Source organism: Phacochoerus africanus, chromosome 8 (genome assembly GCF_016906955.1).
Source record: "Phacochoerus africanus isolate WHEZ1 chromosome 8, ROS_Pafr_v1, whole genome shotgun sequence".
Lineage (NCBI taxonomy): Eukaryota > Metazoa > Chordata > Mammalia > Artiodactyla > Suidae > Phacochoerus > Phacochoerus africanus.
In genome coordinates this window covers 169,152,112-169,178,102 of record NC_062551.1, presented here as the reverse complement: position 1 = coordinate 169,178,102, position 25,991 = coordinate 169,152,112, and the positions used below count along the sequence as shown (strand labels likewise).

At 51.6% G+C, this 25,991-nt stretch overlaps 1 long non-coding RNA gene across 5 annotated transcripts in view; it reads left to right on the top strand.

Moving 5' to 3' along the window:
* LOC125132374 (uncharacterized) overlaps window positions 1-11,702 on the top strand; it is a 103,268-nt gene extending 91,566 nt beyond the window's left edge. For 4 of the 5 annotated variants that reach the window (XR_007136229.1, XR_007136231.1, XR_007136230.1 and 1 more), the window contains 4 exons: window positions 9,004-9,156; window positions 9,795-10,011; window positions 10,804-10,976; window positions 11,360-11,702. This is a non-coding gene — a long non-coding RNA (uncharacterized LOC125132374). The remainder of the gene's footprint in view (window positions 1-9,003; window positions 9,157-9,794; window positions 10,012-10,803; window positions 10,977-11,359) is intronic. The other variant, XR_007136232.1, reaches the window with a different exon arrangement.
* Window positions 11,703-25,991: the final 14,289 nt, after the last annotated feature.

The following is a 25,991-nucleotide window of genomic DNA, read 5'->3' as shown; positions in this document are numbered from 1 at the left end:
CATTGCCACAAGCTGTGGTGTAGGTCGCAGACGTGGCTCGGATCTGGCCTTGCTGTGCCCGTGGTGTAGGCCGGCAGCTGTAGCTCCAGTTTGACCCCTTGCCTGGGAACTTTCATATGCTGCATCTGTGGCCTTAAAAACCAAAAACAGTAAAAAAAATAAGAAATCAGTAAAGATGCTCACCCTCATTAGCCATTAGAGAAACACAGAGCAAACCCACAAGGAGCCACCGCTTTACATTCGCCAGGACAGTGTCATAAAAAAGACAGACGATGCCGTGTGGTTGTGGTTTGTTCAGGCTGTGCAACAAAATACTGCAGGCTGTTTGGTGTAAACAGCAGAAATTTATTTCTCAGAGTTCTGGAGTCAGCAAAGTCCAAGATCGAGGTTTGTGGCGACTTGGTTTCTGGTAGGACCGCTCTTCCTGGCTCGTGGACGTCGCCATCTGTAAGATGCTCACACAGGTCCTTCGTGCACGTGCAGGTGTACACACACACACACACACACACACACACACCCCTCTGAGTCTCTTCTTATAAGGATGGCAGTCTTACAGAATTAGAGCCCCACCCTTACGCCCTCATTTAATTTTTCACCTCCTCACAGGCCCTACCTCCAAATGCACCCAAACGAGAGATGAGGGCTTCAACATGTGAACTTGGCAGGAAGGGGGGAGGAGGACATACAAAAATTCAGTCCTGAACGCTGGTGAGGGTGTGGGGAAACTGGAGCTCTCGTAAATTGGTGGTGGGAACATAAAATGGCGCAGCCACTTTGGAAAAGAGTCTGGAAGTCCTTAAAACAGCTAGACACAGAATTATCATTTAACCCAGAAATTCTACTGCTGCTTATTCCCTCAAGAGAGATGAAAACGTATGTCCACACAAAAACGTGCACGTGAATGTTCCTAACAGCTTTGTTCTTTTTATTTCTTTTCGTCTTTTGTCTTTTTAGGGCCGCGCCCGTGGCATATGGAGGTTCCCAGGCTAGGGGTCTAACTGGAGATGCAGCTGCTGGCCTCCACCCCAGCCACAGCCACGCAGGATCCCTAACCCACCGAGCAAGGCCAGGGATCGAACCCACGTCCTCATGAATACTAGCTGGGTTCTTTAACCACTGAGCTATGACGGGAGCTTCCCAGCCTTGTTCTTAATAGCCAAAATTAAGAAACAGTCCAAATGTCCATCCACTCATAATGGATAAACATGAAATATATCCGTACGGTGGACTATTACTCAGCAATCAACAGCAGTAGAGTGCTGGCACATGCTGCGACACAGACGAAACCTGGAAGTGTTATGCTCGGTGAAAGAAGCCAGATACGAAGCATCACCTATTGTGTGATTCCATTTACACGAAATGTCCAGAATAGGCAAACCTGCACAGAGAGAAACTAGGCGAGGGGCTGTCTGCTGAGGGGCTGGGTAGGCAATGGGAGTGACTGCTGATGGGTATGGAGTTTCTCTGGGGGGAGACGGAAATCTTCCCAAATGGACTGTGGTCACGGTTGTCTAACTCTGCGAATAAATTAAGTCATTGAATTTTATGTGTTACCTGGTGAATTAATGCTATGGGAATCACATCTCAAAAGACCTACTGAAGAAAATAGAATCTCAGAACTTGAAATGTTGGGCAAAGAGTAAATACATGTAAGCTTTTGATAAATACTGACACATTGAGCACGTGGGGTTAGAGTCGCCCCTTGGTACCTGCAGGGGACTGACTCCAGGACCCACCTCAGGCATTTAAATCTGAGTCAAGGCCCATAGCCGGCTCCCCTCATCCAGGGTGTCCGAATTCGAGCATTCGGCCAGCCACAGAGGGTAAACACAGAACATGCTCTGGAGCTGGTTTCATCTGCGGATGTGGAACCCACGGATGCAAAGGACCAGCTGTATGACATTTTCACCACCACTGGCAATCTGTGTTGCACCACAATAAAGCGAACAGTGAAATAAAGCAAGCCACATGAGTTTTTGGCTTCCCAGGGCATGTAAAGTTACGTACCGTAGTGTACTGTGTGCAGTAGCATCAAGTCCAAAGCGACAATGTACGTACCCTAATTAAAACTACTTCCTTGCTAAGGAAAGTCTAACTGTTATCTGAGCCCCCACCTTTCCTTGGCGGAGGGCTTGAAATATTTTGAGAATCTCCAAAGTACGACACAGAGACACACAATGAGCAAATGCAGTTGGGAAAATGGTGTGTGTGTAGACTTGCTTGACACTGGGTTGAAACAAACCTTCAGTTTGGAAAAAAAGAAAAAAGAAAATGCAATAAAGCAAAGCATAATAAGAGAAAATGTACCTGGATGTGGAAATAAAAGGCAAGTTTCTCTATTTCACAAGAGAGGAAAGTGCGGGATGGACCATCCCAGGTCACGAGGCGAGTACCGTGGAGCCGTAACTGAGGTCAAGGCCGTCAGACTCCAGGGCTGGTGCTCGGCTGCATTCTGTTCCTTTGGTATTTCTTTCAAGAGTCATTTGGAAAAACGATCTTCTAAAAACAACAAGATTTGATTGTATAGATTTTCTCTTACTTTTCTGTTTCTATTTTATTGATTTATGCTCTCATCTTTTTTTTCTTCTTCTTCTGCTGATTTGGGTTTAATTTACTCTTCTTTTTCTAGTTCTTTGGAGGCTGATAACACTGATTTGAAACCTTTTTTTTTTCTAATCATAGGAGTTTAGTCTTATACATTTTCTGCTAACCACTGTTTTCCTGTCATTCCACACATTCTGACATGCATTTTCATTTTCATTCAGTTCGGAATACTAATGTCTCTTTCATTTTCTTTTTGGACCCATGGGTTATTTAGAAGTATCTTATTGAATTTCCAAATATTGGGATGATTTTCCAGATATGTTTTTAAAGTTGATCTCTAATTTTATTGTAGTCAGAGAACATACTTCGACTAATAGTAAATTTATTGAAACTTGTTTTATGGGCAGAATACAGTCTATCTTGGTCAATGTTTTATGTGCCCTTTAAAAATGTGTACGCTACTGTCGTTTGGTGAAATGTTTTATAAATGTCACTTAGGCGAAATGTGTCGTTCTAGTCTACTATATCCTTGCTGACTTTCTGCCTCTTCTTCTAGTGATTATTGAGAAAGGGATATTGATATATTTCTAAATATAATTTTTATTTTCCCATTTATCCTTGCAATTCCATCAGTTTTTGACAGAATTTCAATTTATAAATGGGCTTCTGGCAAGCATACATGGTTGGATCTTGCGCTGGATAAACAATCTGACAATCTTGGCCTCTTAATGGTGGTTTAGGCCATTTACACTTAGTGTGATTATTGATATGATTGAGTTTAAATCTGTCTGCTTGCTATTTACTTATTTTCTATTTTCCTCTGTGTTCTATCCCTTTTCCCTCTTTTTCTGATTGGGTACTTTTAATTTTTATTTTTTTTAATGGCTGCACCCTCCGCACATGGAAGTTCCTAGGGCAGGGATTTAATCTGAGCCACGGCTGTGACCTACACCTCAGCTGCATCAATGCCAGATCCTTAAACACACTGAGAATCAAACTCACACCTCTGCGGTGAGCCGAGCCACTGCAGTTGGATTCTTAACCCACTGCACCACAGCCGGAACTCCTGATGGGATATTTTTAAAATTTTTCATTTTATGTCCCTCATTGGCTTAATTACCTGTATTTTTTTTTTTTTTTAGTGGTTGCTTTTGGATTTTTAGTATACATCTTTAACTTATCCCAGTATACCTTTCTTATTATGCCAATTAATGTTTGAATTAAGAACTTTACAATAGTATGCTTCCATTTCCCTTCTCCCAGACTTTATGCTATTTTTGTCACATATTTTACTTCTATATATATTATAAACCTGGAATTTTTTTATTTAACCAATAAATTATCTTTTAAAGATTATTTTAGGAGTTCTCTTTTGACACAGTGGGTTAAGGATCTGGCATTGTCACTGCAGTGCCTTAAGTTGCTGCTGCAGTGCAGCTTTGATTCCCTAGCCTGGGAACTTCCACATGCCATGAGTGTGGCCAAAATGAAAGATTATTTTATTTTATTTTATTTTATTTTTTAGGGCTGCACCTGCTGCATATGGAAGTTCCTTGGCTAGGGGTGGAACTGGAGCTACAGCTGCTGGCCTATGCCACAGCCACAGCCACACCAGATCCAAGCCACATTTGCAACCTACACCACAGCTCATGGCAATGCCAGATACTTTAAACTACTGAGCAAGGCCAGGGATTGAACCTGCATCTTCATGGATACTGGTTGGGTTCTTAACCCACTGAGCTGCAATGGGAACTCCTATTTTATACTTTAATGGCTGCCCTGGTGGCATATGGAAGTTCCAAAGCCAGGGACTGAATCTGAGTTGTAGCTGTAACCTATGCCACAGCTTCAGCAACACCAGATCTTTTAACCTTGTATCCTTTAACCCATTGTGCTGGTCCAGGGACTGACCCACACCTCTGCAGCAACCTGAGCCGCTGCAGTCAGATTCCTAATCCACTGTGCCACAGTGGGAACTCCAAAAGATTATTTCAAATAAGACAAAAGTATTTGATACTTTCCTACACGGTTACCACTTCCAAAAATCTTTGTTCTTTTGTGTAGATCCAGATTTCCATCGGGTGTCATTTTTCCTTGTGTCTCAAGGGCTTTCTTTAACATCTCCCTCTTTTTTTAAAAATATAGTGGATTTGCAATGTTGTGCTAATTTCTGCTGTACGGCAAAGTGACTCATATATGCATTCTTTTTTAAGATATTATTTTCCATTATGGTCTATCCCAGGAGACTGGACATAGCGCCCTGTGGTATACAGTATGACTTTATTGCCTATCCATTCTAAATGTAATAGTTTGCATCTATTAACCCCACACTCCCAGTCCATCCCACATTTTAACATTTCTCATAGTGCAAACCTTCTAGTGATTATTTCAGCTTTTTTCATTTTGGAAAAAAATCTGTTTTACCTTTGTTTAAAGTATATTTTCACTAGATATAGAAATCCAGATTGATGGAGTTTGTTTTGTTTTACACATTCCATACTTTAAAGATGGTTGTACCACGGTTTTCTGACTTGAATTCTTTCCAGTGAGAAGTCTGCTGTTATTCTTGTCTTTATTCCTTTGTATGCAATATGTCTCTTGTTCTTTGGCTGCTTTTCAGATGTTGTCTTTATCACTGGTTTTAAGCAACTTGATTATTATAAAATAATAATAATATTGCCTTAGTGAAGTTTTGCTTATGTTCCTTGTGCTTGATTTTTATGAAGATTTTTGAATCCATGATTTGTACTTTTTATCAAATTTGGAAATTTCTTCTGATGATTATTTCTTCAGATAGTCTTCTGCTTCCCTCTTCTTTTGGGGACTCCAGTTACATGTAGTAATAGCTGCTCTTGGAGTTGTCTCATACCTCATTGATGGTCTGTCTTTTAAAACTTTTTTCCTGTCTTCATTGCATTTTGGATACTTTCATTGCTATGTCTTCAAATTTATGAATCCTTTTTTTTTCCGCTGTGTTATCAAATTTGCTGTTGGTCCCATCCATGTATTTTTCGTCTCAGATATTGTAATTTTTATTTTTAGAAGTTTAAAACTTGGGCCATTTTTTTTCCCCAGTATCTGCTTAACTCGATCGGTCCTTACTTTAGCATCTTGAGCATATGGAATAGTGTTACATTGTTATATTGTTTTAATGTCCTTGTTTACTAATGCTATCATCTGTTTATTGGGGGTCTGTTTCTATTAATTAAAGTTCCTCCTCATTACGGGTTGTATTATCCTGCTTTTTTGCATCCATGGTATTTTTTGGTTGGACGCCAGACCTGGGGAATTTTATCTTGTTGTGTGCTGGCCGTTTTAATTTTATACATCAAATTCTCTTGAACTTTGTTCTGGGATGCAGTCGAGTTACTTGAAAAGAGTTTGATTCTGTTGAGGTTTGGTTTTCAACTTTGTTAGGCAGGACCACTCTCTTTTTTCCGCTGCAGAAGCAACGCCCTCTAAGGAATCAACTTGATGCTTCATGATTTAGGAGATTTTTCACTCTGGCTGGTAGGGATACAAACCATTGCAGGTCTTGTATGTACTTCAGAAGTTGTTTCCTATGCTCCTTTGAGAGGTTCTTTCCTCAAACTTGGGTAGTTTCCTCACATACAAGTGCTATTAAATATTCAGCTGAAGACCTGAGGGAGACTCTCTACAGGTCGTTGGAGCTCTCTCTCTGCAGAGCTCTTGTCTCTGCAGTTCTTTCCCCTATGAACTCTAGTTGCTCTGGCCTCCCAGGACTCCCTGCTCTGGCTCCTCAAAGCAAAGAGACAGCTGGGACCCTGCTCCCTCTGCTGCAGCCTGGAAACTCTCCCCAGGCAGAAGCTGGCAATCGTAGGGCTCACCTCATTAGTTTCTCCTCTCGCAGGGATTGCTATTTTGTGCTGCCTGATGTTCAGTGTCTGAAAACTGTTGTTTCATTTACTTTATCTAGCATTTCAGTTGCTCAGGGCAGAGGGTAAATTCATTCCCTGTTGTTTCAGCTTCCCAGAAGCCCTGTAACTACATTTTCACATTTAATTATCACTATAATCTTATATATTAGTGATGATTACCCCCACTTTACAGATTGAGAAGAACTGGGGCTCAGAGAATGAGTTACAGTGGGGCTGAGATGTAGAGACCATTGTAACAGATGAAAAGATGGGTTGTGTAGCCAGACTTACGGGTTTGACCTTCAGCTTCCCTCTATTAGTTGTGTGACCTTGAACAAATTATTTAACCTCTCTGTGCCTCACCCGTAAGAATAGAATGATAATAATTAAGCCACCTTAGAGGGTTTCATGAGAATTAAGGAGATAAAGCTGGCATCGAGTTACGATGTACGTATCAACTATTATCATCAGAGTAGAATCGCGGAAAAATCTAGAGCTGAGTGACAGGCAGTCCAGCTCCACCACTAATATACGGTGGAGCCTTTGTCATGTGTGTCACTCAGGGTTCAACTAGAGAAGCCCAACCACTGGGAGATTCTACGCAGGACTGCAGAGCAAAGGGAATCCTGGGAAATGGAGTCTGACTGAGCTGAGTCACACATTACCAAGCCACCACACCCTGCTGCTTCACTGCTTTGGGAATCGGGTTCCTTGCCTGTGAGATGGGATAATAACCCACTGGGTGAGATGAGATAATGCCCATGCAGCCCTTGGCACCTTGTCTTGCACAGGGCAGGCTTCAAGGAATGGTAGGTATATCAGGTTATACTAGCTGCTCACAATGGTGAAGACAGACTGCTTTGTTTCTAACCTTAGGGTTGCTAGTTAAGTTACTGAAAACAATCTAAATCTTCTATAAACTCCTTAACTTTTCTGATATCCGATGTCTTATCTATCAACTTAGATTAATAATGTTAACTTCCTCCAAAAAATCATGATACGAGTTCCCTGGTGGCTTAGCAGGTTAAGGACCTGGCATTGTCATTGCTGTGGCTTGGGTCACTGCTGTGGTGTGGGTTCAGTCCCTGGCCTGGGAACGTCCCCGTGCTGCAGGTGGAAGGATCATGATAAAAAATGATAATACCTGTAAACACTGAGAACAGAACTGGCTCATGGTAAGTGCTTAGCTTTTGTTATTACTATTTTTGCCTTCGTAAATGTCTCTTATTCCCTTCCACAGATGACAAAACTACATGGCATCAGTCAAGTGTTAGACTCAGTTAGTAAGAAACAGATTCTGGATACAAAAAAGAAAGAAAGAAAGAAAAGAGAAAGAAATGGTTCTTACCGTAGCTGCTTGGGATCCCACAGCCAATAACGACCAGAGGAAGGATCCATCCCCAAAGCCTGTTGCTCTTCCCACCTCGCCTGTGCTTAGCCTGGGCGTGTCACAGTGAGGCAGCTCCTGCCCACAGGATCCCGCTGCTCAGGAGGGGCAGGTCAGGGGCAGGCACAAGTGAAAGCTAGGACGGGACAAGGACACCAGTCACTGTTGCTGGGAGCTTCTGGGATTCCCTGCTCAGGGAAGGGGGAGGAAGGACCCGCGGTTACCGCGCACCTACCGGGTACCAGGCAGTTCCTGTGCGGGTCACATGGAAGCAGCACAGCTGGAAAATGAGCTATTCGATATTTTTATCATCCCCGTAACACAGATAAAGGAACCGCGACCCGAGCGATTACCTTTCCCGCCCCAGGTCCCGGCGTGGCCGCACCAGAGAGCCCCCGCATTTCGGGGAGGGGGGCTCGGACTGCCGTGAGGCTGCCCCGCGCCCGTGGCCCGGCTCCTCCGGAGACGCGGAGCCCCGGGCTGGGCGCCCTCCCGGGCCCGGCCCTGCGCCCGGGGCTGCCCGCGGGCGGCGGGCTCTGCGGGGGCTGCCGAGCCGGTGGCGGTGGCGGTGGCAGCGGCGGGCGGCAGCAGGGAGACAGTCACACCTCGCTGTTTTGTAAACTGTTTCTCACAGCTTGTTTGTTCCGGGTTAGGGCTGGAGCGGCGCCGTATGGAAGTGTGACTCATTGTTTAATGTGGCAGCTCATTAGCAGAGCTTTGTTGCTGCCTCTGATTTCGCTGCTCTCACTAATTGGAGAGCCCGGTGGGGCCTGGCCGCCCGCGAATGAGAGGCCGGTCCCCAGGCTCCACTGGCCCTTGCCCCCTGGCTCTCCAAGGGGGATGCTCCAGGCCCGCCGGCACGGCAGCCGGGCGCACCAGGTTCAAATCCCAGCTCGGCCCGGTGGTGTATCCTCGGGCCAGGCTCCTGTCCACTCCGTCGCTCGGAGGGGGGAAGTCGTGCGGCTTCATCAGGGTGGCTGAGAGAAGTGGTAATCACGTAGGACCCTCCACTGGCACGTGGTAGATGCGCCTTGGCCGTCGCCGCGTGTTTATTATTAGGCTGGACCCTCAGGAACCCCTCTGTCCTGACCCGCCCCAGCGAGGCAGCCACTCTGCCCAGAGATGCTCCGGCGCCTTCCAGGGTGAGAAGGTCTTTCATTCCATGTGATCAAGCGTTTCTACCTTCCCTGCAAGCCCCTCCTGAGAAGGATCCGCCAGGCTCGGTTCACCCTCCTCGCCTCCCACCCGCCGAAGAGGCCTCCAGAATTCAGCTGCATCCTCTCTGCACAGAGCGGGGCAGCCCCATCTCCTCCTACATTTGAGGCCCGCACAGTCCAACAGTGATCGGTGAGTCATGTGTGCAATCTCAGATTTTCTCCGAGTGACCTTAAAAATGCAAGAGGGAAAATAGGGAACATACCTTAGGACCATATTTTATGTAGCCCAATATATATGAAATATTATTCTGATATAAAAATTCAACCTAAGCATCATTAATGAGATATCTCACACTTTTACATTAAAAAATTGTTTTTTCAAGTACAGTTGATTTACAGTGTTGTGCCAAATTCTGCTGTACAGCAAAGTGATGCGGTCACACGTCTATATACTCATTCTTTTTCTCACATTATCTTCCATCATGTTCTATCCCAAGAGACTGGATATAGTTCCTTGTGCTGTGCAGTAGGGCCTCATTGCTTATCCGTTCTTTCTTTCTTCTTCTTCTTCTTCTTCTTTTTAGGGCCACACCTGTGGTATATGGAAGTTCCCAGGCTACGAGTCGAATCAGAGCTGCAGCTCCAGGCCTATGCCACAGCCACAGCAATGCCAGATCCAAGCCGCTTCTGTGACCAAAACAATGCCAGATCCTTTACCCACTGAGCAAGGCCAGGGATCAAATCCGCATCCTCAGAGACACTGTGTCGGGTTCTTAAACCACTGAGCTACAGCAGGAACTCCTGGGTTTCCTTTTCTCTGTTTTCCAGGTGAGAAAACTTCAGCTCAAAGAGACCCGACTGCTTCCCCACTCCGGGGGCCTGTGGATTCACCTGGTTGGTAGGCTGGTTGCTCCTGCCTCCCTGGCCCCCGGGGATAACCAGGGGGGCTCAGTCTCAGGCAGGCACGGCCCAACCGTGCCTCCTTCCTGGTCAGGACGCCCTCCCTAAGAAGCAGACAAAGGACAGGCGACGGCAGTGTTCTGAGGTGTGTTTGCAGGTGGCGGTCTGCTGGGCGGAAACACCTCCATCTGCTCAGGTGTCTGGTCTGCCTCCGCAAAGCTGTCCCACCGCGGTGGGTGGATGTGTGGTCGGGTCCGAGCCCCTCCTTGTGCTCATTCCTGCTCCACCAGGATTTACTGGAGTAAAACCCACCCCCGAGGCTCCTGCCCTTCCTCCGCTTCATTCCCCACTTCTCAAATCCAGCTGGCTTCTCCTTCCTGACCGCAGGTGTGCCCTGCAGCCCCAGTCCCAGCCCTGTCTCTACGGGACTTTGGGTAAAGCATTTTATTTGACAGGCCCTTGGTGTCCGGGTCGGGGGGAGGGAGAAGCCCCCTCCTCACGAGTGGGTGGGAGTTAAGGACTGAGACCACGTCCAAGCAGCTCCCGCGGTGCTTGGCGTAAGTGTAAACAGTGCCTGACTCTTTGCAGCGTTTCTTTCTTTCTGTCTTTTTAGGGCCGCACCCTCGGCACATGGAGGTTCCCAGGCTCGGGGTTGAGTTGGAACCGCAGCCGCCGGCCTCCACCGCAGCCACCGCAACACGAGGCCAAGTCACCTCTGTGACCTGTGCCCCAGCTCATGGCAACACCAGATCCTTAACCCACTGAGCAAGGCCAGGAATGGAACCCTCATCCTCTTGGTTCCTAGTCAGGTTCATTACCCCTGAGTCGCAATGGGAACTCCTACAGTCATTTTACAATGACCTGGCTTACCTTCTTAGACCGGACCTCATCCAGCACCTCTGTTACTCTCTGCACGGCTTTCTTCCCTTTCCCCCAGGCTTGGGCCTTTTGGGCTGGCCGGGCAGGCCCCTCACCACCCCGAATGGAGAGCTAATCCGCAGGTGACCATTTCTCCGGGGAGAGCACGGGACGCTGGGTCTGGAGGGGAGCTTGGCGGTCATGCCCGGGGTACCCCATCACCAAGACCAACTGTCTTCACAAGTAAGCCAGGTGTGACTGTGAATTTTTCTGAATTCTTCCCTGTGTTCCCCCAAAGAGGATACACGGCCTGGATTTAACTTTTTCTTGATTCGGGATCGTCATTAGGGATAGATATTTTTACATTAAAATAAAGAGTGAGGAGTTCCCGTCGTGGCTCAGTGGTTAGCGAATCCGACTGGGAACCATGAGGTTTCGGGTTCGATCCCTGGCCTTGCTCAGTGGGTTAAGGATCCGGTGTTGCCCTGAGCTGTGGTGTAGGTCGCAGATGCAGCTCGGATCCTGCGTTGCTGTGGCTGTGGCGTAGGGGTGGGAGCGGCCCAAGAAATGGCAAAAAGACAAAACGAAACCAAAAAACATAAAAAAGTATTTGTGGAATGTGTTATTTTCCACAGGTACTTGATGTGCTTGGCAAAAAATTAAAATGAAAATGAAGAGTGAGAGGGGAGCTCCCTTGTGGTGTAGTGGGTCAAGGATCCGGCATTGTCACTGCTGTGGTTCCGGTTACTGCTACGGTGCGGGTGTCATCCCTGGCCCCAGAACGTGTGCATGCAGCAGGAGCGGCGAAAAAGAAGAAGGAGGAGAAGAAGAAGAAAGAAAAAAAAGAAGAGTGAGCGAATGAACGTCCGTTGAGTGCCCGTGGTGCCCTAGATATATCTCATAACGTGGTGTCATCCGGGGAGTTCCTGAGCGGAAACGAATCCAACTAGGAACCACGACGCTGTGGGCTTGATCCCCGGCCTCGCTCCGTGGGTTGAGGATCCGGCGTTGCCTTGAGCTGGGGTGTAGGGCGCAGACTCGGCTTGCATCTTGCACTGCTGTGGCTGTGGTGCAGGCCGGCAGCTGTAGCTCTGACTTGACCCCTAGCCTGGGAACCTCCATCTGCCGTGGGTGTGGCCCTAAAAAGACAAAAAGGCAAAAAATAAGAAATAAAAAAATAAAATGATGTCATCCAATCCTTACCACTCTAATATAAAGTTTGGATGGAGGAAACGGAGGCTCCGAGCTGCCTGGCGAGGTCCCATGCAGAGGGACCCGGCCCCTCCCCACCTCCGTGGTGCCTCTCCAGGGCCTTTGGGCGCCTCTGCAAGGCCCCCGACTGCCTGGGACTTCTCCTGTGAGCCTGAGAAGCTGGCCTCGCCCTCGCTGGGGCTGGCGGTATATACGGGGGGCAGCTGCTGCTTCACTTTTTGGCCTCCCCCGTCTGAGAAAACATACAACGCATGCTTTTAAGCTTGGATTTCTTGACCTGCCTGCAACACTCGCACTATGGACTAACCCCCTCTTCTCTCGGCTTTCATGAGTCCACCGTTTCTAGGTCCCTGACAGCTCATTCCCAGAATCCTTTGCAGTCTGCCCTTGCTCTGCTCCCCCTAACCTGCTGGTGTCCTTCAGCCTCTGGCTCTCTGCTCTTTTCACATCCTGCGCCACATCATCCTGGGGTCCTAGCCCCTCCCCCGGTTTCCCCATCTCTGTGTCAGGGACTCCCAAGTCCGCATCTTGGGTCCACACCTCTTCTTTCCACACCTCTGTCCAGAGCTTTGGACTTTACATCAATGCCTGCCAGACAGATGGCTTCCCCGGCTGTCCCACAGACACGTCCAACTCAGCGCCCCCAAACCAAATCCGTCACTTCCTCTGACGGTCCCACCCCCTCTTGGGACGCCCTCCCTGCTGCCCTGTGCTTTATGACAATACAGGCTTCTTTCTACTTAAGGGGTGAGAGAGTCCAGAGTCCAGGCTAAGTGCGTCCATGGCTCACACTGATCCTTCGTCAACCCACAGAGGTTGCTATTTTTATTGTCATCCCCAGTTCACAGGTGAAGACGCGGTAACAGAAGTTTCTGGCACAGGGAAGGCACTTGACAGATGCTGGTTCTGCCTTTGGCTTTTGTTTCCTCAGCCGTCTAAATTCATAAACAGAATCAGCCGTGCTCACGCCAAGCCGGGTACACAGCCGTTATTCCCACCTGGGACATTGGCACGTGTCCGGCTTACTCTGTGACTCAGTTTGGCAAAAATGAATGCTCGGGCTGCTTCCTTGTTCTGAGCTAGCTCATCCTCAGATCCCCAGGTCCAGACTTTGCTTTAGGAAGCAGTCATTGTGTGCGAAGAGGCTGTGCAGAGAGTCGCGCAGGGAGCCAGGTTCAGCATGCAACTCCCAAGCCTGCTGCTCTCCCGCTGAGTAAGAGCTTAAGGACGGGTGATGGCCGTGTGTCTAGGTGTGTTGGCGGGTGACGGTCTGCTTGACGGAAGCACCTCCATTTGCCTGAGTATCTGGTGTCTGGTCTGCCTCCAGAGCTGCTCTGCCCAGGTGGGTGATGGTGAAGCCAGGTCCTGGCCCCTCCCTTATGTCTGTTTTCGTCGTCGTCGTTATTATTATTTTTACTGTCATTCTCCTCACGACAACCCTGTGAAGTAGGTGCTATTAACGCCTCTTTTAAAAAATAGTATATAAATGACGTATAATATCATATCAGTTTTAGCTACACACACTATGATGTGATATGTGTATGCATACACTGCAAAATGATTTTACTGCAGTAAGGTTAGTTATCACCCACACCACACTAGTTATAAAGCTTTTCGCTTGTGATGAGAACTTTCAAGATCTCCTCTCTTAGCCACGTTCAAATACACAACAGTGTTATTAACTATAGTCACCGTGTTGTAGATTCCATGCTTTGGAGTTATTTGTATTTTTTAAAAAAATTATAAAAGTAAAGTTGGTTTACAATGTAGTGGTAGTTTCTGTCGTGCAGCTAAGTAGCTCAGTTATGCATATACACACACGTGTGTGTGTGTGTGTGTGTGTGTGTGTGTATCTGTATGTTCTTTTCCGTAAATGCCTGTCACAGGATATTGAACATAGCCCTCCATGCTCTGCAGAAGGACCTTTTTTTGCTGATTTTCCATCCTGTACATTCTAGTTTGCATCTGTTAATCCCAAACTCCCAATCCTCCCCTCCCTCACCCTGCTCCCCTTGACAGCCACAAGTTTGTTCTTTGTGTCTATGCGTCTGTTTCTGTTTCATAGGTATCTTCATTTGTGTCGTAGTTTAGATTCCGGCTATATGATTTCATATATTTGTCTTTCCCTTTCTGACTTCACTTAGTCTGATATCTCTAGGTCCATCCATGTTGCTGCAAATGGCATTATTTCATATTTCAGTCCTTTTTTTGTTTATTTTGTTTTTCAGGACCACACCCACAGCATATGGAGGTTCCCAGGCTAGGGGTTTAATCAGAGCTATAGCTGCTGGCATACACCAGAGCCACAGCAACGAAGGACCCGAGCCACGTCTGCAACCTACACCACAGTTCATGGCAACGCGAGATCCTTAGCCCACGGATCGAGGCCAGGCTGCAACCACACGGTTCCTAGTTGGATTCATTTCCGCTGTGCCATGATGGGAACTCCCATATTTCAGCCTTTTCGTGGCTAAGTAATATTCCATTTTATGTATATGCCATATCTTATTTGTCCATTCATCTGTCCATGGACATTTCGATTGTTTCTATGCCTTGGCTATTGTACATAATTCTGCTTTGAACATAGGGGTGCATGTGTCTTTTCAAATTACAGTTTTATCTGGGTATACGCCCAGGAATGGCATTGCTGGATCATGGGGCAACACTATTCTCAGTTTTTTGAGGAATCTCCATGGTTTTTTTTTGTTTGTGTTTGTTTTTTGGCTTTTTAGGGCATATGGAAGTTCTCAGGCTAGGGGTTGTGTAGGAGCTACAGCTGCCAGCCTACACCACAGCCACAGCAACGCCAGATCCCCAACCCACTGAGTGAGGCCAGGGGTTGAACCCACATCCTCATGGATACTAGTTGGATTCCTTTCCGCTGCGCCGCAGGGAATTCCCGCACTGGTTTCTGCAGCGGGCCGCCCTGTTTACATTTCCATCGACAGCGTCAGAGGACTTCAGACTGAAAATCTACCTTTTGACCACCTTTATGCATCCCCCCCCCAACTTCGCATCTCTGGCAACCACCAGTCTGTTCTCTGCATCTATGAGTTAGGTTTTGTAGATTCCATATATAAGTGGGATCATACACTCTAACTGCCTTTCTCTGTCTGACTTATTTCACTTTGCATAATGCCCCCAAAGTCCATTCATGTTGTCACAATAGCAATTTCCTTCTTATGGCCGAATAACATACCTGTGTGTGTGTGTCTGTGTCTGTGTGTGTATCTTACATTTTCTTTATTCAGTCATCAATCTGCGGACACCGCGATGGCCTCCAGGTCTTGACTGTGGTAAATAATGTTGCATGGAACGTGGAAGTGCAGATAGCTTTTCACAATACTGATTTTGTTTCCTTCTGATGAGTTCACTGCCTCTTTATCGCTCAGAGAACTGGGACTCTGGCAGATAAAGTGACTTGGCCAAGGCGACAGGGTTAGAGCTACTATCTCAACAAGGCCCCGAATTCAACGTATGTGTTCTTTCCTTGTTCAGTTTCAAGGTGATCATTCGGTTAAGGAGACTAAGATGAAGTTGTCCTCAAAGTGACTCATGGAATGCAGGTCCCCCCCCCGTGCCGCCCCCGCAGAATGACTGTAAAGATTCAAGCCCAATGAGCATTTGCTCAGAGTACTGCGTGAGGCACGTCCACACACATTCTCTCCATTGTTGCTCCCAGCGACCTTGTGAAACGGAAGGAACGCCCCCACCCAGACATGGAAGCTGAGATTCTTTCAAGCGCAGTGATTTGCTCAAAGACCCGCAGCTGACAGGTGATGCTCTGAGTCGGGAACGCAAGTCTCTGAGACTCCAAGCTCCGTGCTCTCTTCTTCTGGGACCGTGAGATGTGGCCAGGAGGGCGGAGCTGGGAAAGAAGCAGATGAAGGGAGGGCCCTCGGGCAAAGGAGTGTCTAGGGTTTCACTCTAACGTGTTCTGGCCCAGCAGGAGCAGGCATGACAGTCCACGTTGGGAGGTGGGGAAACTGAGGCTCCGAGAAGTGCAGTGACGAAGCAGCTACGGCGGTAGTAATGCTGGCCTTCAGCTTCAGTCCGACGCTTAAGCCTTCGCCTCTGCACCACAGCTTGGCTGGTGGTCCAAGCCACGGACCTCTTCTTTCCGGGGTCTCTGTTCCCAGCCATCCCCTGAGGCCCACCAGGAACTCCGGATCCTTTTCTCTCAGGTGGAAAGGCCTTGCGTTCCTCTGCCTTTTACAACCCCGAAGAGCGGCAGGCGCGGCTCTAGGTAATTTACATGTGTTACTAACATTACCCCCATTTTTATGATGCAGAACGTGAAGCCTCAAGAGGGCACGACGATTAGAATGCGGAAACCAGAATTTGCCTCAAGGACTTACACCAGACCTGAGTTCTTTTATTTATTTATTTATTTATTTTTGGTCTCTTGAGGGCCGCACCTGCAGCATAAGAAGGTTCCCAGGCTGGGGGTCGAATCAGAGCTGTGGATGCCGGCCTGCCCCACAGCCACCACACCGCCAGAACTGAGCCATGTCTGCCACCCACACCACAGCTCATGGCAACGCTGGATCCTTAACCCATGGAGTGAGGCCAGGGGTTGAACCTGCATCCTCATAGATCCTAGTCAGATTCATTTCCACTGAGCCATGACGGGAACTCCCCGACCTGAATTCTTAACTGCTACTCTCTTCCACTTTTTCTCGCCTGGGCTGGGTGCAGATTTCACTCTCTGAGGTGTGCCAGGCCAAGAACCTTAAATACCAGAGTCAAAATCGCCAGCTCCCCTTGACCTGATCCATAAATTCCCAGGTCTCCCTAAAGGTACCACTCAGCCCTGACACCACGGATCAAGGCCCACGAAACCTGGGGACCTCCTCCTGCCCCATCCTCAGTTCGCACACGTACCCTCAGGGTAGGCAGCGTTGTCTCCACTTTCCTGAGGAGGTGGTTGAGGCTGCAGGGTTTCAAGGGCGGGCATCCAGGCCAAGAACCAGGTCCGTCTCTAGAATCCTGGCTCTTTCTCTTCGCCACCTCCCTCCCGCCTGGACGAGCTCCCACTTGACAGTCGCAGTGCCTGAATTCTGGCCTGAACCGTCTCAGGGGCTCTGTTCCCGTTCAGATAACGCGATGAGCGGACAGAGGGCTTGCTGACCTCTAAGGCTCTCTCCTGATTCAGGAGTGTGGGGTCCTGTCCTCACCGCTCCATCCCAAGGCCACGGCGAGAAGAGAGCTTGGCTCCAGCAAGGGGTGTGGCCTCCCGAGCTTGGGGCTGACACTCAGGATCTGAGACACCTCGGCATCTCCAGACACCTCGGCATCACAGCCCTTCTCCGTGGAGCCCAGTTCACCTAATTCTGATCTCCCTGGTTTTCTGGAAACATTCCCAAGGCCTCCCTATCAGACTCGGCGTCTACAGCGTCTCCGCACCTCCGCACTCAGCAGGCCTGACCTGAGACGACAGAGAGAAAGAGGTAAGGCTGCCGGACCCCTTACGAGTCGCTGGGCTGGTGGTGGGCTCCCTCCTCCTGGGCACTCATGCCTCATTACAGCATTTCCTTCCTCTTGCCTTCGTTGTGCTCAATTTGTTGTAAAACCATCCAACGATGCGCAACTAGAGAGAAAGGGGGGCTCTCCCAACCCCCAGTACTGGCTCTTGATTGGAACTAACTAATCTTAACACCTCGGAGGAATCCTTCACACACACACACACATATGTATAATTGCACACGTGCATACATACGTGCAAATGTCATGCACACGTGCAGTGCCGACAAACAGAATCCCACCACACACGGGGCCTGGAATAACACGACGACTTTCCTGTCACTTCTTTTTTCCCTTAAGGTGATGTTATGGCCGTCTTTCTGTGTGAGCTCATTGAGGTTGATTTAATCTTTTTAAGAGCTGCATAGTTTTCCTCTGTGTGTTTGTGGCATAACGCAGCCTCCTCCAGGTGGCCTCCAGTGTTTCCCTATTGTAGCTCTGGCTGTCGCTTCTTGAGGGCCTGTCCTGGGCCTGTCTCTGTAAGACAGACTTTTCTGCACTTGTCACTCTGGTTCTTGGAAGCGCCCTTGCCATCTACCAAGTGCTCAGGAAATTATCTGAAGACCCAGCTCCAATGCTGCACCTCGTGAGGCCTCTCCTCCTTCCTTCCCCCTTCCCTCCCACCCCCACCCCCATTCAGGTCCTCTGCTGGGCCTGAGGCGGGAATAGGATAAAGACCCGGCGCCGGAGGACCTCACTGCTAGACAGATGGGAAGTCAGATGATTCCAGCCCAGGGTGAGGAGGATAAGAAACAGGCACAGGAACAGAGGAGGCAGGACTGGTGGGGTCTGGGAGCTTCTCAGGGGAAGGATGCTGAGAGTTTGGAAGGGTGCTGGGAGTTTGGGAGGGTGCTGGGAGTTTCTGCGGTGGGTGAGGGTGAAGCCTGGGTCCGTCTTTACCCGACATGTGACATGCTTCTTGCATCCGTGCTTCTCGCCCTCTCCACCATTCGTGCCATGTCTACTTCCAAAGAAGGGACTGGGGGTAGATTCCAACTTTTATTAGGTGAACACATGGGATAACAATAGCGCCATGAAGTAAGGAAAAGAAATAAGAGTTTTGTTATAAAATGGGAGAAGAGAAGGGACCGTAAACCTGCACTAAGGAGAGTCACCACAACAAAGTACAAGCAGTAACTATGCTTCCCAGCAGGCAGAAAAAGCCGCACCTGCTGTGCTGTGGGGACACAGGGCCCATCCAGCCCCACAAGGAGAGCGCATGCCCCCTCCTCACCACACGTGACCCTTGCTTTATGGCCCCTTTGTGGACTGGACTGGACAGTATCTTTCTTTTTTGGGCTGCACCTGTGGCATATGCAAGTTCCTGGCCAGGGACTGAATCCAAGCTGCAGCTGCGACCTACACCACAGCTGTGGCAATGCCAGATCCTTAACCCACTGCGCCGGGCTGGGGCTTGAAACCACACCTCAGCAGCGATCTGAGCTGCTGCAGAGACTGCACGGGATCCGTAGCCCGCTGTGCCACGGCAGGAACTCCTGGATTGATCTTTGACCCAGACACATTCACATGACTACATTGGATGGAGAGGCTACAGACCAGCAGCCTCAGAGCATCCACGATGTACCACTCCTTCCCAGCCACCTTCCACTGAGACACAAGCAAGGACACGCAGGCTCAGAGGAGTTCAGAGAAATATCAGCGGGGCTGGCCACGTCTCCGGACCCCAGCACCCTCTTCACCAGATCGGCCGGGAGGGTCTGAGGCTAAGCTCTCTCCGAACAAGGAAGCAGCCTGGGCCTTCAGGTTCCCCAGCTGAGTCACAGAGCAAGCGGGACCCCTGCAAACGTCCCAGGCGGGGACCATGGCTGAGTACCCCCACCTGGCTTGAGCATGGCGGTTTTCGTTTATGAGTTTAGACTGCTGAAAAAACACACATCATAAGACAGAACTAGCCCTTGTCAAGTGCCTCGTGTGTGCCAGGAACTTTTGTTGCCACAGGTTCACCTGTGAAGTGGGGATGACAATAAAATAACAGCCACCTCTCCAGCTGATGCAGGATCAGTGAGAGCCGTGGAATCACTTGGCATGGAGCTCGCCCGTCATAATTATCGCTATTATCTCTGTCATTGTCATCATCAGCCCCACAATCGCCCTGTGAAGTAGGTACTGCCGAAGCTGCCTGATGGCCAAGGGACGGAGGCTCAGCGAGGAGACGTGGCCACGGTCACGGCGACAGAGCCAGCACGCTAACCTGGGCCTGTTGGGTTCAATTCCTATGCCCTCTTCCTGTTGCGCCGCAGAGGGGAGCCCAGGCGCTCAAACGTAGGCCCAGGATAAGTAAGCAGAAGGCAGCCAGGCCTGGGGCCAGTGTGTGGCGCTGGGTCCCTCTGCTGGGGGAGGAGGACTCCGAAAGCCAGCTGCAGAGAGGACGTGGCTCCATCCAGCTGTCCAGGGCCTGCAGCTAGAGTTGCAGTCACCGGGCTGGAGCCATGCGGGGCACCCAAAGGAACAGTAGAGCAGCAGCCGCAAGGGAGGCTGGGGAGGGACCCAGGTCCCAGGGTGCTGGGCAGGGCACAGCCGGGCCACCTGAGGGAGCCATCCCTTGGCACCTGGGTGACGAGAGCTTAGAAATGTGCTGTCATTCGCACGCACCACATTTTTTGGCTTGTCTTCACTTAGACTAATCTACGTATCAAATTGCATAGGTAGAAATTAAAAAGTAGGCCTTCCAGGTTTGGGCTGAACGTGTTTCACAAAACACGGGTGGAAACGATGACACATCGCATCCCTGCTGCCCGCGTTGCCACCCTTGACCCGGGCCGTCTGGACCGCCCTACATGGCATCATTCACCTGTGCAGGTAGCACACACGTGCGAGAAAGCGGTCCCGCTTTGGGACTGGGAAACTCCGGCCCAGCTCTTGGCTCTGTGGCCTGGGGGAAGTTATCTTACTTCTCTGAGCCCCTGCTACCCCCTCTAAAATAAGAGCAGCTTCTTGGGGCTCATTAGGACCAAGGAACAGCCGTGGCTGGCTTAGCCTGGAGGCTGCCCTGGCCAAACAGGTAAGTCGAGTAAATAAAGGCTTGATGCTGAGCGTCGGCGTCTCACAACCCCCTGCGAGGCCCCCTGGCAGCCGCTGCCTCGGTTCCTCAGACGACCTCAGTTTCCTCCTCTGCAAAACGGGCATCTTGCCAGTGGCTCCAGAGCGCAGCTGTCAGGATGAAACGAGCCGGCACACACAACCCGGCGTCGGGCACGCGGGGGCCCTTCTGTCCCCACTAGCCTCCTCCCTCCTCCCATCAGTGGGCGGGTCGTGCTCGCTTTCCTAACCCGCTGGGAGGCCCCGGCCCCTCGCACCACACTCCTTATGCTGTAGGGTCCTCAGACCGACAGTCAGGCCGGGAGGGGGTGATGTGTGCGTGAGCCCAGAGGCAGAGGACAAGGCCCCGCTGACGGCCCGAGAGAGAAGTCCCTGCGATGTCCCTCTCCGCGCTATCGCCCTTCCTTCTCGGGCCCGCGCCGGGGGTGGCTGTGATGGTCTCATTTTGCAGATGGGTAAACTGAGGTGAGTGCCTTCCAGTTCGGGTTCACACAGGGCATCCTTGATGGGGCAGCCGCTGGGGCTGGGGCTGGGGCTGCCGAGCAGAAGAGCAGCAAGTCCAGGGGACTGGGGGCGCGCATCTGGGGGAGCTCCTCACCGGCAGAGGCTCGCTGGTTTGGGGAAGTCGGCTGCCTCCCAGGCCTGGGGGGCCGGGGGACCTGGTGACAGGGGGCAGATGGAAGAGGCAGCTTTCTCCTAGAAACCTCAGTCCCTTCCCTAGGACGCCCCTCCGACCAGTCATGGCTCTTGAGAACCCCAGTCTCCTTCGGGCTTGTGTAAGGAGGCCCCAGAGCTCAGAGGGAAGCTTCGAGACCATTTGCCCAAGGCTCCCCTGTCTGATCAGAAGACAGGCTCTGAGAACAGAGCCGCCAGCGCTCTGACAGGGTCACTGGATCAGGAGATGACAGGCCAGCGTGAGGACAACCACCTGGGCAGGACGGGGCTGGCCCAGGAAGGGCCACGGCGAGAGGCTGGGTCTCCTTGTGCCAGGCTCTGCTGTCAGGTCCTTGCTTGGTCTTTTCCTCTCAACGCCCCTGGGAGGTCGGGTTGCTGTCTTCACTCTGCAGGGTAAGAAAGAAACAAGACTCGGAGAATCTACGGTCTGGACTCAGGGACGTCCAAAGGCAAACAGGTGAAGGAAGGCGAACCCAGTCCTGGCCCTGCCAGTCTCCGAGTCCGACCCCTTCTCCACTACAACTCGTATACCGGGTTGAAGAGTGTCCCCCCGCCCCCCGCAAATCCACGCCCTTCCTGGAGCCCCAGCGTTGGCGCTTGTTTGGAACAGATGCACTTAGTTAGGATGAGGTCATAGTGGACCAGGGTGGGCCCTACATCCAGTGTGGCTGGTGTCGTCATCGGAAGACAGACCCAGAGAGGATGCCGCCAAGTGCAGACACGGACGAGAGCGGAGGGAGGAGGCCACGTGAAGATGGAGGCGGAGACAGTGACAGACGCGGCCAGATGCCGAGGGCGCCAGGATTGCCAGCAACCTCCAGGAGCTAGAAGGGGCGAGGAAGGAGTCTCCCCTAGGGCTGTCCGAGAGAGCCAGGCCCTGCCAGCATCTTGATTTCTGGCTGCTCGTCTCCAGAACTGTGAGACAATACACTCCTGTTGTTTTAAGCCACTTTGGTACTTTATTATAGCAACTCAGCGATCAAGTACAGCTCCTTCCTGTTGTACAGAAGGAGGGGTGACTTACAGGCATCATGGACCCCGGGTGTGGTCATGTTGAAATTTAGAATATTGGGGCAAACCCAAGGAGGAAGGGAGCATCAGTCTGTCTGACCCTTGCTCTGGGCTGTGCAGCTTTCATGGGTGGTCTCATCGTCCCTTGCGGGGAAATACAGCATGTGCCCCTTTCACAGACTAGGAAAGTGAGGCTCAGAGAAGGGAAGGGACAGGCCCCCTAAGCTCACTTCCCCCCACCTCTAGTGCTGCACAAGGAGCAAACCCAGACTCCGCTCTGAGTGCCAGGGAAGCAGGCTGCTCACTTCCCTTCTCTGAGCCTCATTTTCTTCATCTTGAAAATGGGCATGATAATAGCTGCCTCTCAGGTGGTTGTGAGAATAAACTGTCATCCAACAAATGTTTATTGAGAGTCTTTGTGCCAGCCCCTGTTCTGGACCCTGGGGACACAGCAGCGGAGGAGATGGGCAGAGTCCTTGCTCCCAAGGGCCAGATTCATCTGGGTAATGCATGGCTGACTCCTAGCAAGTGCTCGATAAAACGTCTGGGGATAAGAATACAGGACTGAACAGGATGGCGGGAGGGAGGGCTTGGCCTGTAACAGTAGCTCTCGGCAGCTCTACTCTTTACCACTGCTGGTGATGGGACGGCCCCCTGGCCCAGGAGGACACAAGGTCCTTTTGGCCCCGGCCTTATGTTTTTGAGCACCAAGCAGCCGCTGGTCTGAGCTGCTGTCCTAGAGCCAGAAGGACTCTCTGCCCCAGGCCTGGACTATGGAGGCAGCTGAAGGGGCCTTGGGTCTTGTCATGGGGCCCTGCCCTGCTGCAGTGTCCCCCTCAGCCACACAGCCTCCGCTCAGCTCCACCCACTCCCTGACACTGTCCCTGGGCCAGGCCTGAGCCTGCTCTGGAGGCTCTCCCAGCTGTCCTGAGGTCCCCTCTGGCTACTGCGGACACTCCCGCTTCCACCCCTGGAGGCCTGGGCTGGGCACTGCCCCTCCCCCACAGAGGCGGCCCCAGACGCCCCCCCCCCCTCCACCCGTGCTATTCTTTTTTCCTGACGACTGTGGCATCAGATGTCAACCAGACTCTGCTCAGCACTGGCAGGTGGGGGCAGGGGGGAGGTTCTCGAGAGCTGTGCAGTTTGGGGGAGGGTGCCCCGGAGTCCCCCACGAGGGGCTAGGAGTGGCCAGCCCTGCCTGGTCTGACTCTGCTCCCAACTCATGGCGCCGCCTTCACCAAACCCCTTCCTCCCCAGACCTCAGCTTCTCTGAGCCAGAAGAGGAGGCAGCCCTCTGGGCTTTTGCGGATCAAAAGGACACAGGCCAGGTCCTCTGGGGACGGGGAAGATGCTGGGCCAGCGGCAGTGGGCTGTGCCTGAGAGCTGACTGTGTTCCAGGTGGGCTCCAGAAGGGCATCCTCGGGGGTGCGGAGCAGCTACGCCCATCAGACCTCAGAGAAGCCCGTCCTTCTGTCCTCACTTGCCCCGAGCCAGCCGGGCCGGCTGGCACGGCACTGGGGAAGCGGGCTCTGGCGGCCCTGACAGCTCAGCAGTGGCAGCCGAGTGGAGGTGTCGGTGGCCCCAGCGGCAGGGGTTATTCTGAGAGCTGGGAGGGGCTGGGGAGCTGAGGCTGGAGGAGGGGAAGCGGCTGGAAGGAAACAGGCCTGCGAGGGTGACGGAGCGTCACTGTGTGGCCTGGGAAGGGGTGCCTGCCAGGGCAGCGTGCCCAGGGAGAGCGGGGTAGCGCGTGCTCCTCCGCCACTGGGCGGGACGGACTGTTGAGGTATCGAGGCGGGCCCTGGGATTCTTTGGGTATCTGCGCACCAGTTTTGTGATTCAAGTGCAGGTCGACAGGGTAAAGCACGTGATGTGAGTGTGTGCGCCTGAGCGCGCGTGTGTGTGCGTGTGTGCATGTGTGCGTGCGCGTTCACATGTGTGTGTGTTGGAATGCAAGTGAGTTTCAGGACGAGGGAAGGTGTGAGCAGAAGCGAAAGTGCCTGTGCGTGGAAGGGGGAGGAAAGCGCCAGTGAGCAAGCGGGGCTTTGCCCGTGAGCAGGGATGGATGTGGGAGCGGCAGGGAGGGAGGGTCACGGGGGGGCTTGAGAGGGGGTGTGGGGGCGGAACTGTAGGAACGTGTGGAACGCAAGTGTAAGGGACACATGCAAGTGCGCCCCTGTGTGAGCCCGGGTGTGCGAGTGGACGCCAGTGTGGGTGGTGAGAGCAGGTGGGACCGCGTGACTTGGGACAAACAGGAAGGGCCATGTGTAGGGCCACACCAACGGTAATAAAGACACAGCCACGGCGTTAACGAGCGCTTCCTGGTGCTGGCATTCATTTTACCGAATCCGTCCCGCGGCCTCTGAGGTGCGGGCCGCGATGAAGCTCGTTTCCAGATTAGGACAGGGTGACTTTGGGGGGTTAAGTGACTGTCTGAGCTGTCTCTCCATCAGTACGTCCCGCTGCCTCATAATGGATGCAGCAGGAACCCAGTTGGGAGTAAAGAAAAATGAGTGTTGGAGTTTCTTGTAGGGCAGCAGGGTAGGGATCTGTGCCGTGGCTTGGGCTGCTGCTGTGGTACACGTTCGATCCCTGGCTCAGGAACTTCCACATGCCATGGGTGCGGCCAAAAAAAAAAAAAAAAAAAAAAAGGAGAAGAAGAAGAAAAGAAAAAAGCAAAGCAAAATGAGTGCACGGTAGGTGTGTGTTTGGGGTGGGAGACTGAGTGCGCCAGCCTGGGCCCCAGAGGAGCAGCTGTGGACACTGAGCGGGGCGGGGCCAGAGCAGGGCCTGAGTCAGCCGCTGGGGCGTCTTTGCCAACCTGGCTTCCCTGCCCCGCAGTGGCAGCCCATGCCAGGGCCCCCAGCTAAGGATCCTCCCAGCTCTGGTATGGCCCCCAGCAGGCCCTGTCAAATAGAGTAGGCTGGGCCAGGGCTGAAGACCAGCAGGAGGCCGGCCTGGCTTCCAGGGCACCTGAGGGGGCAGCCCCCAGCGTAGGCTCCCCAGGCAGGGAAGGCAAATGAGAACTGTGGGAGGGGGTGCAGCAGTGATTTCAGGCCCTTCGTGACTCTAAATAGAACCACCTGGCGGCTGCGCATGTGTAAGGAGAGGTGGGGGGGCAGCCAACAGTCCCTGCCCATCCTTGCCTCCGGGATGTGACTCAGGCAGATGCCACGCCAGGCATCTGCAAGCTGGGCCTGCTCCCACCCTGGGGGGGGTGGGCAAAGAGGGGCCCCTCCCGCCCCTCCCCCACTCCCACCCTTGGCCCTGCTCCTTGGGACCTAAGCTGGAAAGAAGACACTTTTGAGAGCGGGCATCTCCCATGGCCTGGGCCCACCTGCCACCACCAAGACCTTTTTACAAGCTGCAGGCTCCGGGCTGTCCAGGAGTGCAGTACTGCCCGATGAGCTTGGATTCTAGTCCCGGCCATTCCATATGGGCAAGTCACCTCCCCACTCTGGGCCTCAGTTTCCCTGGCAGAAGAGAAACACTGTGCTAAAGGGATGCAGAACCGACTGCCAGAGCAACAGGTGGTGCCGGCAGGCAAGGAGCAAAGAGAATGCTGTGAAGTGGGTTAAAGAAGGTGTCAGGGATGGAGCCGAGCTGAGTTTTGAGGAATGGGAGAATGAATCTCTGATGAGAAAGAACTTTGAGAAGGGGAAAGGGTGTTTCAGGCAGAGGGGATACCCCAGGCAAAAGCTGGCAGGTGGAGAGCTGGCTGGAAACCTAGCCTAGGGCCCTGTGGGATGAGGTCATTGGCTGCCCAACTGCATCAGCCAGCCTCTTCCT